Source organism: Sceloporus occidentalis, unplaced genomic scaffold, assembly GCF_023333645.1.
Source record: "Sceloporus occidentalis isolate IW3139 unplaced genomic scaffold, rSceOcc1.0.p SCAF_1, whole genome shotgun sequence".
In the NCBI taxonomy this organism is placed as follows: Eukaryota; Metazoa; Chordata; class Lepidosauria; order Squamata; family Phrynosomatidae; genus Sceloporus; species Sceloporus occidentalis.
Genome location: NW_028316981.1, coordinates 61,892,609 through 61,907,849, shown reverse-complemented (window position 1 = coordinate 61,907,849; position 15,241 = coordinate 61,892,609).

The window sequence follows — 15,241 nt, the reverse complement described above, 5'->3', positions numbered from 1 at the left end:
AATACTACTACCTGACTCTGAGGCTGAGAAAGTGTGATTCGTCCAAGGTCACCCAGTGGGTTTCCATGGCCAGGCAAGGATTGAAGCCCAAGTTTCAAGAATCCTAGTCTAATACTCAGAGAGCCAGCATGGTGTAGTAGTTTGAGCATTGGGCTATGACCTTGGACCCCACATTCAAATCCCTGTTTGGCCTTGGAAACCCACTGGGTGAATTGGACAAATCACACTCTCTCATCCTCAGAGGAAGACAAAGGCAACTCTTCTCTGAATAGATTTTGCAAAACAAACAAACAAACAAATGTGCAGAACATTGGTCACATAATCATTTTGAAAGAATGTTTATGTGGAATACCTTTTACAGTTCTAGTATCATCTGAAGTGATTTTGGAAGCATTTTCGAAAACCTACATGATCTTCAAGCATTTCCAAGGACAGAACCTTGTCGACTGTGGTGTCTTTCTGATTGTCCCAGCTACGGAATGTGCTCTCCTTGGACACATAGCAGAAATACAGCCACTGCTCCATCATTAGCCTGAAACATTTTTGTTTGCCAAGGCATTTTAATTGGATGATCCTGTCCATTTGATTCTGTCTGCTGCCTTCCTCCAGTTGGACCACATGCCTTTTGAACTGTTACAGGCTGAATTAGATGTTAAAGAGCTAGTATGGTGTAGTGGTTTGAGTGTTGGGTACAACTCTGGAGACCAGGGTTTGAATCCCCACTCAGCCATGGAAACCCAGTGGGTGACCGTGTTCAAGTCATACTCTCACACCCTCAGACAGAGGAAGGCAAAAGCAAACCTCCTCTGAATAAATCATGCTGAGCAAACCCTGTGATACGTTTGCCTTATGGTCACCATAGGTTAGGAACAACAACAAATGAATTAGATGTTATTGTTTTAACTCTGTTTGCACATTGTCCTAGCTACACATAAAGATTAACTAAAGTATTTTAAATAATGTATAAATATGAATGAATTATAAATATTAAATATATAAAGATTAATGAGTAAGGATAAATTTTAAAATATTTAAATGAACTTATTTCCTTAGGGTTATACTGGGGTAGGAGGAGAGTTTCTGTACTGGCATTCCTGTAGCATTTAAAGCAGGGGTTTCCAGTAAAAGATAGAGTTTCAGGATGTGCAACGAAAAGTGGCATGTGCCCTTGAGCAACAAATCATGAGTGATCACTCAATGTTTTCTAATTTTCTTTCTGATTTCATTAGAATCTAATTGCTTAACTTAGTGCCCATACAGACAGGCCAAAATAAAGCTGCTTCAGGTCACTTTGGAGGTATGCTGTTTAAATGATGCATGCTTCCTAAGAGCCCGGAAGCCACGCCAAAGCCATGCTCCGGTCCTAGGAGTCCTAAGAGTGGGAGAGAAGGCTAAGGACCTTGTAAAACTACAAATCCCAGAATTGCATGGGATGGAGCTACAGCATTTAAAGTGGTGTCAAACTGCATTAGTTCTACAGTATAGCTGCACCCTAATGATGCTAAGCTAACACAGAAATGAGCTAGGTTCATTTTTAGTGGAAGTGAGTGAATATGGAAGTGGGAAGAGAAGAGGTGTAAAGATCCCTACCTGTATTTTAAAGTGTTCTATTTAAGTTTTGTTGCATTTCCAACATTTAGATACCTCACTATTCTGAAGCTTTAGTTCTAGCTTATCCAAAATCATGCACAATCAAGATTCATTAATTGCCTCATATGAGACTCTTCATTTAAAAAAAATATTCTTATTATCAAATTAAACCTATATAGATACACCCAACTAAGTTAAAGACAAGGTTATTGCAGTCCATAAAAAATGAAAGTTACCCTCTGAATTGGATACCTACTAGAGGTCTAGAAAGAAGTGTGACATTTCCTTCCAGACTAAAGTTCATTTTTAAAAGAGCCAATCTGAAAAGCTCTAATTTACTTGCCTTTATCTGTATTTCTACAGCAGCTTTTATTCTGCTTGTGAGGTTAATTAGTAACTAGTCTCTAAAGGGAGTTTGTAATTTGAAACACACTATCTTTGTTATAAAACATCCCTAGACATTTATTGCATTTCTGAGAAATGCAAATCTATGGATAAGCAAAATATAGTTGAGGGCCTATCCAGCAGCAACCTAAAGTATTCTTTAAAATCAACTAATACTTAGTCTTTGCTTGCTTAGCAATCAAATAATACTAATTTGATTAATCAATTGATCAATCAATCTATTTGAAATGTTTATTCCCTATCCTTTTGGATAGCTTGAAAATCCCTGCCTTCAGACTTACAATTAAAATACAGTTGGCCCTTGGTATCTGCTGAGGCTTGGTTCCAGGATTCTCTATGGATACCAAATTCCATAGATGCTTAAGTCCCATTCAATACAATGGTGTAGTAAAATGGTGTCCCTTATATAAAATAGCAGAATCAAGGTTTCTTTTTGGAATTTATATATTCTGGAATATTTTCAAGCTATGGATGGTTTGAATCTGTGGATAAAGAATCCATGGCTATGGAGAGCTGTCTGTAAGAGACAAGACACAATGGAAAAGGGATGGGGAGGTGAAAAATTTATTCAACAACACCAAAATCCCAGAGGTATGCATTTCTGTCCTACTTTCCATGGGTGGCCAAAGCAATGATAGTCAAGAAGTGGTGAAGGCAGCACCTAGTGGCGCCCAGGTAGGATGGGAAGGGTGCCTGGCTGTTCTTTTCCTTATTTCTGGATCCAGAATTGTGGTGCATATATGTGTCTGGAATATTTTACTAATGTGTAATGACCATGTATATGCCTTCACATTGACTGTTGACTTATGGTGACGCCATAAATTTCATAGGGTTTTCTTAAGCAAGGAATACAGGGTTGTTGTTGTTGTTTGCCATTTCTTTCTTTTGAAATATAGCCTCTGGTCTTTCTTGACAGTGTCCTACCAAGTACCAGGGCTGACTCCACTTAGCTTCTAAGATCAGACATGCCTGTAGGGTATTTAGGCCCTACTAATTTCCTAATGACCCCGTGTGGTGTACTGGTTTGAGTGTTGGACTATGATTCCAGAGACCAAGGTCCAATTCTCCGCTTGATCATGGAAATTCACTGGGTGACTGTGGGTGAGTTACACACTTTCAGCCCCTGAAAAACTTGTGATTGGGTTGCCTTACTGTTGCCATAAGTCAGAAATGACTGGAAGGCATAAAACAACAAGAACAAATACTTGCTGATGAAAGATGGAAAAATGACGGTAGAAAGATAAAGGAAATATTGGTAAAATAATAGTTACACATATCAGATAGACAGTATTTAGCATTATTCTATTTAGAAATGAGAAAAGTGGGGAGGGGGCAAGTTCACTGCAGTACCTAGTACTATATAGTTCTTTAAAAACAACATATACCAGTTTCTGCTTATCTCCTTAGCAAGTAGCAATAACAAGTACATTTCTATACTGCTTATCAGCCCACTTAAGCACTTCCTAAGCAGTTTACAATATGTGTAAGCTAATTGCCCCCAACAAGCTGGGTACTCATTTTAGTGACCTTGGAAGGATGCCAGGTTGAGTCAACCCTGAGCGCCTGGGTGGTATTGCACTCACAACCTTGTGTTTTGTGAGTGAGTGGCTTCAGTACAGGCATTTAACCACTGCGCCACCAGAGAATAGTTAGTAGGGAATTCTTTATCTATCTCCTTCAAGCAAACAATTCTTGAAAGCCAAAGCAAATCCATTTGGCTGGCTGCCTCCTCCCTCCAGTTCCTGCTCCCTTTTTATTTGCACTCTTCCTTCTATCCACCTCTGATTCCAACCTCTTTCTTTCTCATTTCTAGTTCCTCAGTCTCTTCCCCTGCTTCTATCCCATCTTGTCTCTGAAACCACAGCCCATGTCACAGCCTTAGTCAACAGCTAATCCTCCTTCATTTATAGATCTTCAGATTTGGAATTAGATCAGACCTTGGGAAGTTACTTTTGAGAAGAATAAATAAAGATATTGACACGCTGAAGCACCATCTTAACCATTGTTTGGTTATGGATGACTGTAGCATGTCGTTACGTGCATCATTATTGTGCAACCTGATAGATATAAGTAGGTTTCTGAGAGAAAACAGAGAAAAGTACTTTTGCACTCTGAACTCAGTTTGCAGCAATTGATGTTACGATAAGTAGCGGACAAAGGGGTAAAGTGGGAGGAAGAGAAAGAAACTGGAACATTTTAAAAGCAGCTGAAAAGTGGGGTGATAAAGGATTATTTGGGTCTGTTGGAGGTTATGTTATGATCCTTCTCCCCCTACGGATATATTTTCCTTATATCCTACTCCCTTGTTTCCCCCCTTTTCTCTCCCATAATTCTTTTTTTGCTTTATCTTGCATTGTTTCAGTTAATTTTGAATACACATTGTACTATTTTTCTAAATATTAAAAGTTCTGAAAAAAATTCTCCTAGACTGTGTTACTTTATATTACTATTTGGGGGTGGGGGTGGACACACATTGACATTTCCTAAGTGTAGAGAGAGAAAACTACATACAGGGTGTGCAGCTACTCTTGAATCCTGATAAGCTAATTGGTTATGTGTAGAGAACTCCCCCTCCAGCATATAACTACATAATCCTCTGTAACATGATGGTACCACCACTTCATCTGCTGTCTATGACCCATTCTTAAATCAGTTTCCCCCACTCTGTCTTCAAAGAAGTGCCTCATGTGTGCTTTTAACCTCGAACTTAAAATCTGCTTCAGCTGTAATATAATTTCTTTAGCTGTAAATTCTTGGATATCTGATTATGCTTCACTTTTCTTTCCTGCTCCCCTTCCCATAAGGCTCTTCCTTTTTCTTTCTAACCTGGGGCCTTATTACACTAGACAGCAGTAAACAGTGTATCCTGACTGTTTAATTTACCTGCTGCTACATACTTTATCTCTGCCCAAATTATTGAAATAAAACACCATTTTTCCTCCAAGGAAAAAAGAGAAGAGGTGTGTGTGCAGCCCTCTAGATGTTGGACTGCACCTCCCAGCATTCCTCACAATTGCCTCTAACAGCTGGTGGAATCCAAAAACACCTGGGGGGCTTCCTAATTCCTGCCTTTGAAGTGAATCTTTGATGCTACACAGTTGTAGCACTATGACTCCGAAAGACCTCTGGGCTATGTACATTCAAGAAAGATGGGAGGTGAATGGATATGGTTCCATCCTTTGGAATCCTGGGTCCTGTAGTTTAGGGAGAGATATTCAGAATTCTTGTCTAGATTGCTCCTGTAGTGCTTCACAAAACTACAAACCCCAGGATTCCCTAGCCTAAGATGTTGCTATGACAGTTAAAATGAAATCATAGTGCTATAATTGTGCAGTGTAAATAGCTCCCTGATCTTCACTATTCTGCTTCCACTGGAAGAAGCTTTACATGTTTTCATGTGGGCTTTCCACCCGATAGGGAGTTTCCACCAGTTTTTCATTATTCTTGTTGTCATAACTTCTATTTTTCTTATTATCATTTATTTAATCTGCTTTTTTTCCTTATTTGGTTTCCTTTATCAAGTAGTTTTATAGACCTGAAAAAGAACACAGAGACAAAAAGCAGCAAATAAATGGCTTGGGTGTGTAGAACTTTGGTGAGTACTTTGAGCAACATTAAATATGGAGAAACATATTTAATAGGCTCCAGCTAAAGATGTGAGAGATACAAATAATTATGGAGGAAATAGAATTTGCTGAGGTCAAGTGAAGCTCAGTATTTTTCAAATGTGTATATGCAAGAGACAACATGTATTCTCCTGTTAACAGAATATGAAAGTAGCTGGCCTGTGACAATACTGAGGGCCTGAGAGCAAAACCCCTTTAAAAACCAATGTAAGCAAAGTTGCCTGCCAATTTGAGAGAGCCAGTGTAACACAGCAGCCAGAATGCCAGTCTCCTTGAATGTGGAAAGCTCGGCTGAAAGCCCTCTTCACAGAACCAACTGTGTGTGGCCTTGGCACTTCACCAACTTCATTGACTTTCCAAATTTACTGAGGGAAGAACAGGAGAGAACTGGATGTACACACTGAGAGATGGAAGGATACAAATGTGGTAGGTAGGTAGATAAAGAGAAGTCACATTACACATACAGCTAATGGCTGCAATAAACATGTGCATATCATGCTCCATCATTAACAGCATACTTTTCACAGGGGTTTTCTTTGTAATATCCACAATTTTTGAGAAATTTATTTTTGAACTACAGCTTCCAGAATCCCACAGCCTCACATTATAGCAGTTGTAACCTCCAGAAAGTTACTTTTCCCAAGATCTGGTTTTGAAAATAAAGAATGCATATCTGTATTGGGTATGAGAATAATTTTCTTTGCATGTTGCTTATACCAAGTTTTAAAAGAAACTTGGAAGTTAGGTATTCAAGTTGCTGAAAAGGATTGATGAAGAAGAGAGCTTGATCCATTTTCTCTTTAAGTCTAGCACAACTTCTAAAAAGGCACTGTGGGTTTCCTTGAGACTAATCCTGAAGGATACACTTCAGAAAACTTCACATGCATGCCCTTTTGATCTGCAGCTATCAAAACTAGATCTAGTAATAGCATACCACTAAATTTAGCTCTATTTGTAAAGAAATAGGATAAATATGAGAGGAAAGAGTAGTTAAACTTGATTCCCCCACTCCTACTTCTTGCTCATCTTAATCTTCTATCTTTGGATAGATGGAGCTGCCCAGCTGCTGCTCACATGACCTTTGAGGCCAGATACCATCTTACCATTTTCCCTTCCAGTTTTGTCAGAGGGGGTTCCAACTTTCAATGTTTGTTATCAACAAAGCTGTCCTTTCCTTAGTGAGAGGACTAACCCTGTGTGTCACTTGCCTTATCCACAGCTCTGCCCTGGTAATGCTGACAGAAAGGAGTTTGAGAAAGCCATTCAGGCCTCCTACTCAGAAGCATGGGGGTCCCCAGATACAGTAGGACTGACTTGCCACATTGTAAGTCAATAAAACCAGATGCCCTTCCATTCATTTGCCCTCCCCATCTCCTCTAAGTTAGTAAAATTGAGAGTCTAAAATTACCTATTAAAGATTGAGTTTCCCTTACCCCAAATGCTTGGGATCAGAGATGTTTTGGATTTTGGAATAACTACACACACACACAAACAAAGAGAGAGAGAGAGAGAGAGAGAGAGAGAGAGATCTTGGAGATGGGACCTAAGCCTAAATACAAAATTCATTTATATTTCATATCTGCCTTCTAATAATAATAATTTGTTTTGTTTATATACCACTATTCCAAAGATCATAGCGGTGAACAGCAAGTACATAGCCTGAAAGTAAGTTTACACAGTATTTTGAATAATTTGTGCATGAAACAAAGTCTGTATACATTGAACCATCAGGAAGCAAAGGTGTCACTATCTCAGCCACACATGAACAAAGTTTTGGGTTTTAGAATATTTTGGAGTTCAGAATTCTGGATAAGGGAAGCTCAACCTGTAGAACATTTGAGACTGACACATCTCACAGTGTTTGAAAGCCCAACATATTTTGGCCTGTAAATGGTCTTTAGGCCTTCTTCAGGCCTTCTATACAAGTGTGATGTGTTCAGCTTCTTAGCAAATAAAAACAATATTTTTAACATCCTGAAATGTGTGTCTTCCTTTTGTGGATTTTATTGGGCACTCTCCAGGGTTTTTCATTTGTGAGTTTTTTGTTTTTGTCATTTGAGACTGGGCAATGGATGTAAATTAGGTTTCTTTGACAGTGGCTTTATCACATCTTCCTTCAGGGTGGCTTAAATGACACCACTTCTAAAGTGATCTTTTATTACCTCTGAAGTTCATGATAAAGAACCTACTTTGAGCAAAAGATTATAACAAGAACAGTTTAACATTTGTAGTACTCATATATTCAGGCATCCACTGCTTCATTGCACAAACGATGCCATGTTTTCTTGATAAGTGTGTACAATGCTGAATGCAGCAGATCCAGTAAAACTATATCAGTGGAGCTTTCTATGCCAAAGGCATTTTATAGAAACTTTTCCCAAATATATATTCCAGCCCAGGCAGGTTTTCATAAGATGATAAAGGCAAGGATTCAGAGAGGAGGCTTGTCTCAGTCTGGCAAATAGCTGGTCAAAATCCTTGGGCTGTACAAGCAGAAAAGAATCCATATATGAAAGGAGACTCAGTATTGATTTAAAGTATGGATCACAATCCCCCAATACAGAAAAAATCCAATTCTGTCCTGCCCAAATAGGTTGGGCTAGATTTAATTTGAGAGAGACCCATAGTTGTCCCTGTGATCATGAATCTTTGAGCTGTCTCAAGGAAAGCAGGCTTGGCATAAATACTGAAATACCCAGAGGGCTAAAACTACACTACCATCTTGGAGTAGTGGTTGATTGTAGCTCCCATGACAGTTGGACAGTGAATTTGTTCCAAGTTTTCATATTCATGTAACACTCTCCAACTATCCTGATTTGGCAGGAAAAGTCTCAGTTAATCCTCTGCTACTTTTTCAGTTGCTTTAAAAATGGCCCAGATTCTCTCTTTTCCTTCCTCTTTCCTCTCCTTTTCCTCAGTTTACTTCCATTACTGCAAACTGAGTTTAAAATGCAAAAGTAGTTTGCCCTTAGTTAACTTAGCAGGGGGAGAGGAGAAAAGAGGGCAGACTCTTGCCCTTCCCTGTAGGCTCCAGCAAAAGCAAACAGTTGCAGCCTTTTATAGCACATATGTTCTTTTTCATTAATAGCCTTTTCCATCTTAACCACTTTAATGTTACTTGGCCACATATATCTCAGTATTCATCGGTGAAATGTAGGAGGGTATGTGACTTTAAGGATCTATCCAAGGTGCTGAATTTATTTTGAGTAGGTGTTCAATCTCTTGCATAGCTCCTTTACAGTTCAGACTAAAAGGCAGACCAGATTTACTGATCCTGAACATGAGAAAAACCAACTACCACTGCTCTGGTATCATTAGCAGAAACCAACAAAAATGTGGTGCAATTATTGAAGGTCAAGGAGGAAAGTGTGAAGGTAGGCTTGATGCTGAACATTAAGGAAACAAAAATAATGACCATGGAAGATCTACAAGAGTTCATCCTAGATAATGAGAAAATGGAAATAGTGAAAGAGTTCTCATACCTTGGTTCAAACATTAATCAGAATAGAGACTGCAGTCAAGAAACTGGAAGGCTAAGATTGGGAAGAGCCGCTATATAAGAAATGGGCAAGATCATAAATATCAAAGATATAACTCTGAACACTAAAATGAGGATCGTCTAAGCCATTGTATTCTGCATCAGCATGGGGTGTGACAGCTGAAAAATGAAGGAAGCAGATTAAATTAACTCATTTGAGATGTGTGCTGGAGAAGAGTGCTGAGGATACTGTGGATAGCCAAGGAGACAACAAATGAGTTCTAGAACAGATCAAGCCCAAACTACCTCTGGAAGCCACGATCACTGAACTGAGGCTGTTTTATTTTGGCCACATCATGTGAAGGCATGAATCCTTTAAAAAAACAATAATGCTAGGTAAGGCAGAAGGAAGCAGAAACAGGGAGACCACATGCCAGATGGATGGAGTCAATCGGAGAGGCCTGAGCCTGCAGGCCAGGACCCAAGGTGGCTTCCAAAACAACAAATTAAAAACATTTACAAAACATTTTAAACCCAGTTTAAAAACTCCCCATTTAAACACTATAAAACTGATTTAAAATCATACAAAAGTTAAAAAAAAAACAAAAGTTAAAAACAGATACAAATACATCTGCACTAAGAACCTTCCCTGCTTAAGCATGAAAAGATTGTTGAAATAAAAATATTTTTGCTTGCCATTAAAAGGAAACCATTCCTAATCTTCTAATTTCTTGACTGCAGTCTCTCCATGTGTGATCGGAGTCTATGCCACATACTTTTGAACATAATTTTGCTTCTGTAGGAAATTAGTGCTAAGGTCCTATAGCTGCTGCAATCTTTTATGTCTCCTTTCTTGCGGATGGAGATATATACTGATGGTTATCAATCTGTTGGCTACTGTTTTGTTTTTTGTATTTGTTGGCATATTTTAGTTAATACTGTAGTTGATTCTTTTTGTGTGGTTTAAAGCGTTCAATTGGGATATTGTCTATTCTTGGTGCTTTGCTCTTTCCAATTCTATGAGTGCCACTTCCACCTCGCTTTCCAAAATTTGGGATTCATTTTCATATGGTACTACATTTCATTCTTTTTTCCCATCTCTTTTACATAGCTCTTCTATGTATTGCTTCCATCTTCTTTTTATTTCTTCTTGATCATATAGTATGCTCTTCTTCTGATCATATAGCATCCCTATTCTTGATTTGAATTTCCCTTTGAATTCATGGATTTGGTGGAAGAAGTATCTCATTCCTTCTTTTCTATTATCTTTTATTTCTCTGCATTGATTATTGTAGTGCTTCTCTTTACCCTTGCACACTAGTCAGACAGTTGCATTCCTGGTTCTGGTTCTGTTCCTGTCTCCCTTTTCTTTTGCTTTTCACCATTACTACTTGAAAAATTTCTTCTGTGATCCAGTGTATCTTCTCTTTCTTTTTGGCCACAGATACTTTCTCTGTGCATTTGTCCTTGATTATGTTTCTGGCTTCTGTCTATAGCTCTTTTAGTTCCCAGTTGATTATGCTTAATAAAGCAAATCAGTTTCTCACATTGTTTGTAAATTCTGTTGAGATGTTCTTCAGATCAGGTACAATGTTGAAAAGCATTGTAAAACATGGTTGTAAAAACAGCTATAACATGGGGGGGGGGGGGGGAATAATCATAGGCCTGTGTTATTAGGATGCTGATTTATCATTGTTAAAAACAAGGGAAAGCTTTCACCAGAGAGGGGGAAGAATAGAATAGGACAGGATAGGACTAAAATACTGCCATTAGATATTTCTGAGTAGCATGCATTAGGTTTGATTTAAAAAGACAAAGACTTTCCTCATTTTCCCTGCGTTAAGCTCAAGAGCTAAAGTCTTCTTTTTGATGTCATAGAACAGCTACTGCTTCCACCTTCAATAATTGTGCCAAGAAATGTGTCACAAGCCAGTCAACATGTGCTAAAAGTTAATGATTTAAAACCTGACATCATTTTTATAAATTACTAGTAGTTGTTCTCTGTTTCTGCATATGCATCTGTATGTGTTTAAAAGGCTTCTGTTTCTCCTCTGTTCAAATCAACAAGGGCAGATTAGTTCATCTGAAAGATGAATTATTGACTAGTTGCATTTCATTCCATACTATTTAATGAATTATTAATCTTAATAAGAGAGGGTTCAAAGTTCTATTGGCAGCTTCCATAGGAAGGTTCCATAGCTCCAATATCTCTAGTGTGAGAATTAAATAGTTGTCTTTGGCAGTAACTTGCACCTGACAAAGACCCTAAGTTCAAGATGTAGCTGTGGCAGGATGGTGATAAGAACAGCTTTTGTACCAATGGGTGATTTCCACTCGTTGGCATGGATGGAATTTGAAAATGTTACTTCTTAGACTCCAGTTCACAGAATCCCACAGCTACCATTTTCACTCAAGTAGGCATTTACATGGTCCAATTTCTGGAGCTGCAATTGGAGTCAGAAAAGTGTTTCATGGGATGCCATTTACTCATATTTACATGTATTTTGGTCTCATTTATTCCAATGGGATTAGAATATCAACATCTTGTTGGGTTGCACCAAGACACTTCTGTGCCAACAGATGATCTAGGTGCTGGAATATTTCATAGTTTTCCTCCTGTTCTTGTCCTATGAAAAGTGGGGACTTTATCACAACAGGATTGTAAAGCACCCAAATATCTGTGTAGGAAACATAAACATGCTGGGTTGGGGACACTCATTATCACATAGCTCTTCCAAAATGCCATGGTGATGCTTCTGTCCCAGCCTCTCCCTTCCTTATGCTGCCGTCCATAGCCCTACCTCCCTGCCCTAACCCCTTTCTAGTATGCCTTTTTGTCTGTATTTATTTATTTATTTATTTATTTATTTATTTATTTATTTATTTATTATTAGCAGCAGCAGTAGTAGTAGTAGTAGTACAATAGCATGATATGGCAACCCATTCAATAAAAAAATAAAGAAAAGAACATGGAAACTGCATATTGAAACTGCAATAAGAGGAATTTATCACATATGAATCAAAATGGAAAAGCCACAAAATTGGAAGGCATAGATAGGTTTTGCCCATCAGTGAGAAAGAACTCTCCAGCAATAGATGGACTACAGAACAGATATTTGACAGACACAATGTCATGTGATAAGGTGAGGCTTATTACATTAAAATAAAATAATAATAATTGTATGCCGCTCTGATAGCCATTAGGGCTGAAAGGTGGGGTATAAATACCATAAATAAAATAAATAATAAGGCCACAGTTGCTGCTTTCCTGCTATAATTCCACTTTTCAAACCTTGTGTGATAAAGTCCTGATACTGTTGCTTATTTCCTAATCACTTTTTAAGAAGCACTTTGTCAGAGGCATGAGGAAGGATATGCCTGGAATTTATTTATTTGCTTTCTTTTTCTGCCTTACAAAACAAAATGTTTTCAAAGTACTATTTCCCATGAACATGCTGAAAATAATCATGGTCACAGAATCACTGGAAAGGATCACAAGGGCCACCTATCTAATCCTACCCCTTACCATACAGGAATACACAACTGAAACACTCCTGGAAGATGGTCATCCAACCTCTGTTTAAAAGAGTCCAGCACACCCCAAGGCAGTCTGTTCCACAGTTGAACAGTTCTTAGGAAATTCTTCCTAATGTTCAGATGGGATCTATTTTCTTCTCATTTGAATGCCCTGGTTTATGTCCTAGAGTAGCAGAAAACAATCTTGCGCCATCATTTACATGACATTCTTTCAAGTATTTAAAGAATGCTACCATTTAACTTCTCAGTCTACTCTTTTCCAAGCTAAACATAGCCAGGTATCTAAGCCATTCCTCATAGGATTTGGCTTCCAGACCTTTTAACATCTTGGTCATCCACCTCTCCATCTTGTTGCAGCCCTTCACAAAATCATGTTCATGGCTGTGTGTCTGTGGTCCATATGTATCTAAGTATGTACACTTTGGGGAGGTGTGTCTAGTGGTTAGAGTGCCAGATCAGAACCAGTTTAGTTCTTCCCATTAAGCCATGAGGCTCATTGAATTGCTTGGGAATATAGTCACTGAAGTGCTGGACATGTTAGTCTGCTGCAGCATAAAAAGGGGAATGGGGTGGTGGGAAGAAGGAATTGAGTAGCATCATATTTTAGCATGAGCTGTTATTGATACTAATTCATAGAGGCAGTAATGGAGTATAATATTACAGCCCAGATATTTAAGCACAAGCATGGTGCAGTGGTCTGAGTGTTGGGCTAGGACCCTGGAGATCAGGGTTCAATGTCCCACTCAGCAGTGGAAACCCGCTAGGTAAGTCACACTCTCAGCTCCAGAAAACACTCTGATACCGTCACCTTAGAGTCACATAAGTCAGAAACAACTTGAAGGCACACAACAACAATAACAACAACAATTTAAGCACAGTTACATAATTGTGGAAACAGGATCAGAATGTAATAGGACACAGGAAAATACAAGTTGTGACCTTGGGTTCGAAGAGCATTGTAAGATGATACAGGTATTTCAAGTACCTTATGGCCCTGGTGGTGCAGTGGGTTCAGGACTGACTCAGACTTGCATCCCTCTGAGGTCACTAAAATGAGTACCCAGCTTGTTGGGGGCAATTAGCTTACAGTTGTAAACTGTTTAGACTGTTTAGTGAGATATGAAGTGGTATATAAATAAAGCTGCTATTGCTATTACTACCAGGTCAGTGGGGATTATCACACAGGGAAAAGGATGCCCATTTTCCATCCTTTTACCATCCTTATCACATGATCGCACAAAGATTATCAGATGACATTGCACATATCCCATCATTATTTTCTCCATCAAGTGGAATTATCACACATCAGGTGAAAGATTATCAGACGATGTTGCAATTATCCCATCATTATCCTGTCCATGAAGTGGAATTGTCCTGTCATTTTTCATTAATGGAAGTTTCTATTATTGAAAAGTGACAGGACAATTCCACTTCATTGACAGGATAATGACTGGATAAGTGTGACATATGTGATAGTCTTTTGTCCTACTCCGTGATAAGGTCAGGAGTGATCCGCTCCGCTCCCATCCTCCTCTCCCCCCATCTGATAATCCCCAGTGTCTCTCAGCCTATTTTATGTCACAGATTTCTGAAGAGGGGGAAGCTATGTGTTACCTCAGAAGACAGTAGATATTATGAAACAGTGAGAATACTGTACAGAACCACCACTCAGTGCAATACTTGCCTACATGGCTCTGTTTGCTGTCCTTTCTTGTCTACATAACAGTCATAACAGCCATAATAAAGCTTGTTTAATTATAGTGGAGTAGTGAGCAGGGTTGGTTAGAAAAGGGGGAGCTTTTCTCTTCTATCTCTGCTGGCTAAGATTCCAGTCCAAATAACTAGATCTGACTGAGTCCTCTTTGCTTATTCTTCTCGGTTTATTCAGGAAGCAATCATTTGTCAGCAACAAAAATGACATAAGTGACGCTGGTGCCAACAGATTCTCTGCTTGTGAAAGCTGCAGGCTGTGCTTTCTGTGTGACAGCCCTCTCAGGGTTCAGAGCGTTAGAATAAAAGGAGAGGCCATCTTATGAACACACGAGGGTTCCATTTAAGCTCTAATGATCCTAACTAAGGATTATCTAGAAGAAAATCCGATTGGGCCGATTCCTTTACTGTGGTAGGCATTGAGCCAATTAATCTGGTTTACATGCATCCTCTTATTCCCTGCCTTCACAGAGTGGTTTCTTTTTTTTAGAACTTAGTGCAAAAAAGTCAGTTTTTGATATGATAGGATTTTCCTTGCAAACAGTGCTGTGGTGCTTTGCTGGTGGATGGAATATAGTAAAACAAAACAGTGAATATGAACATAGACTTAATGCAAAAACATTCTCCTCCTTCTCTTCCCTGGGTTAATCCATTTCTTGTATAAATATACAGGCAGCTCTTTCTGGGTTCTGTGAGACTGATTATATCTGAATATTGCAAACACAATCACAAGTCCTGAGATATATATATATATATATATATATATATATATATATATATATATTAATACCACTATAAGAAATTATATATTAAATTTGACACAAATGCACTGACCCAAGTGTTCCATGTATCCAACGAGGTGCTACCGCAGGACCTGACTGCAGAATTCTTTTGC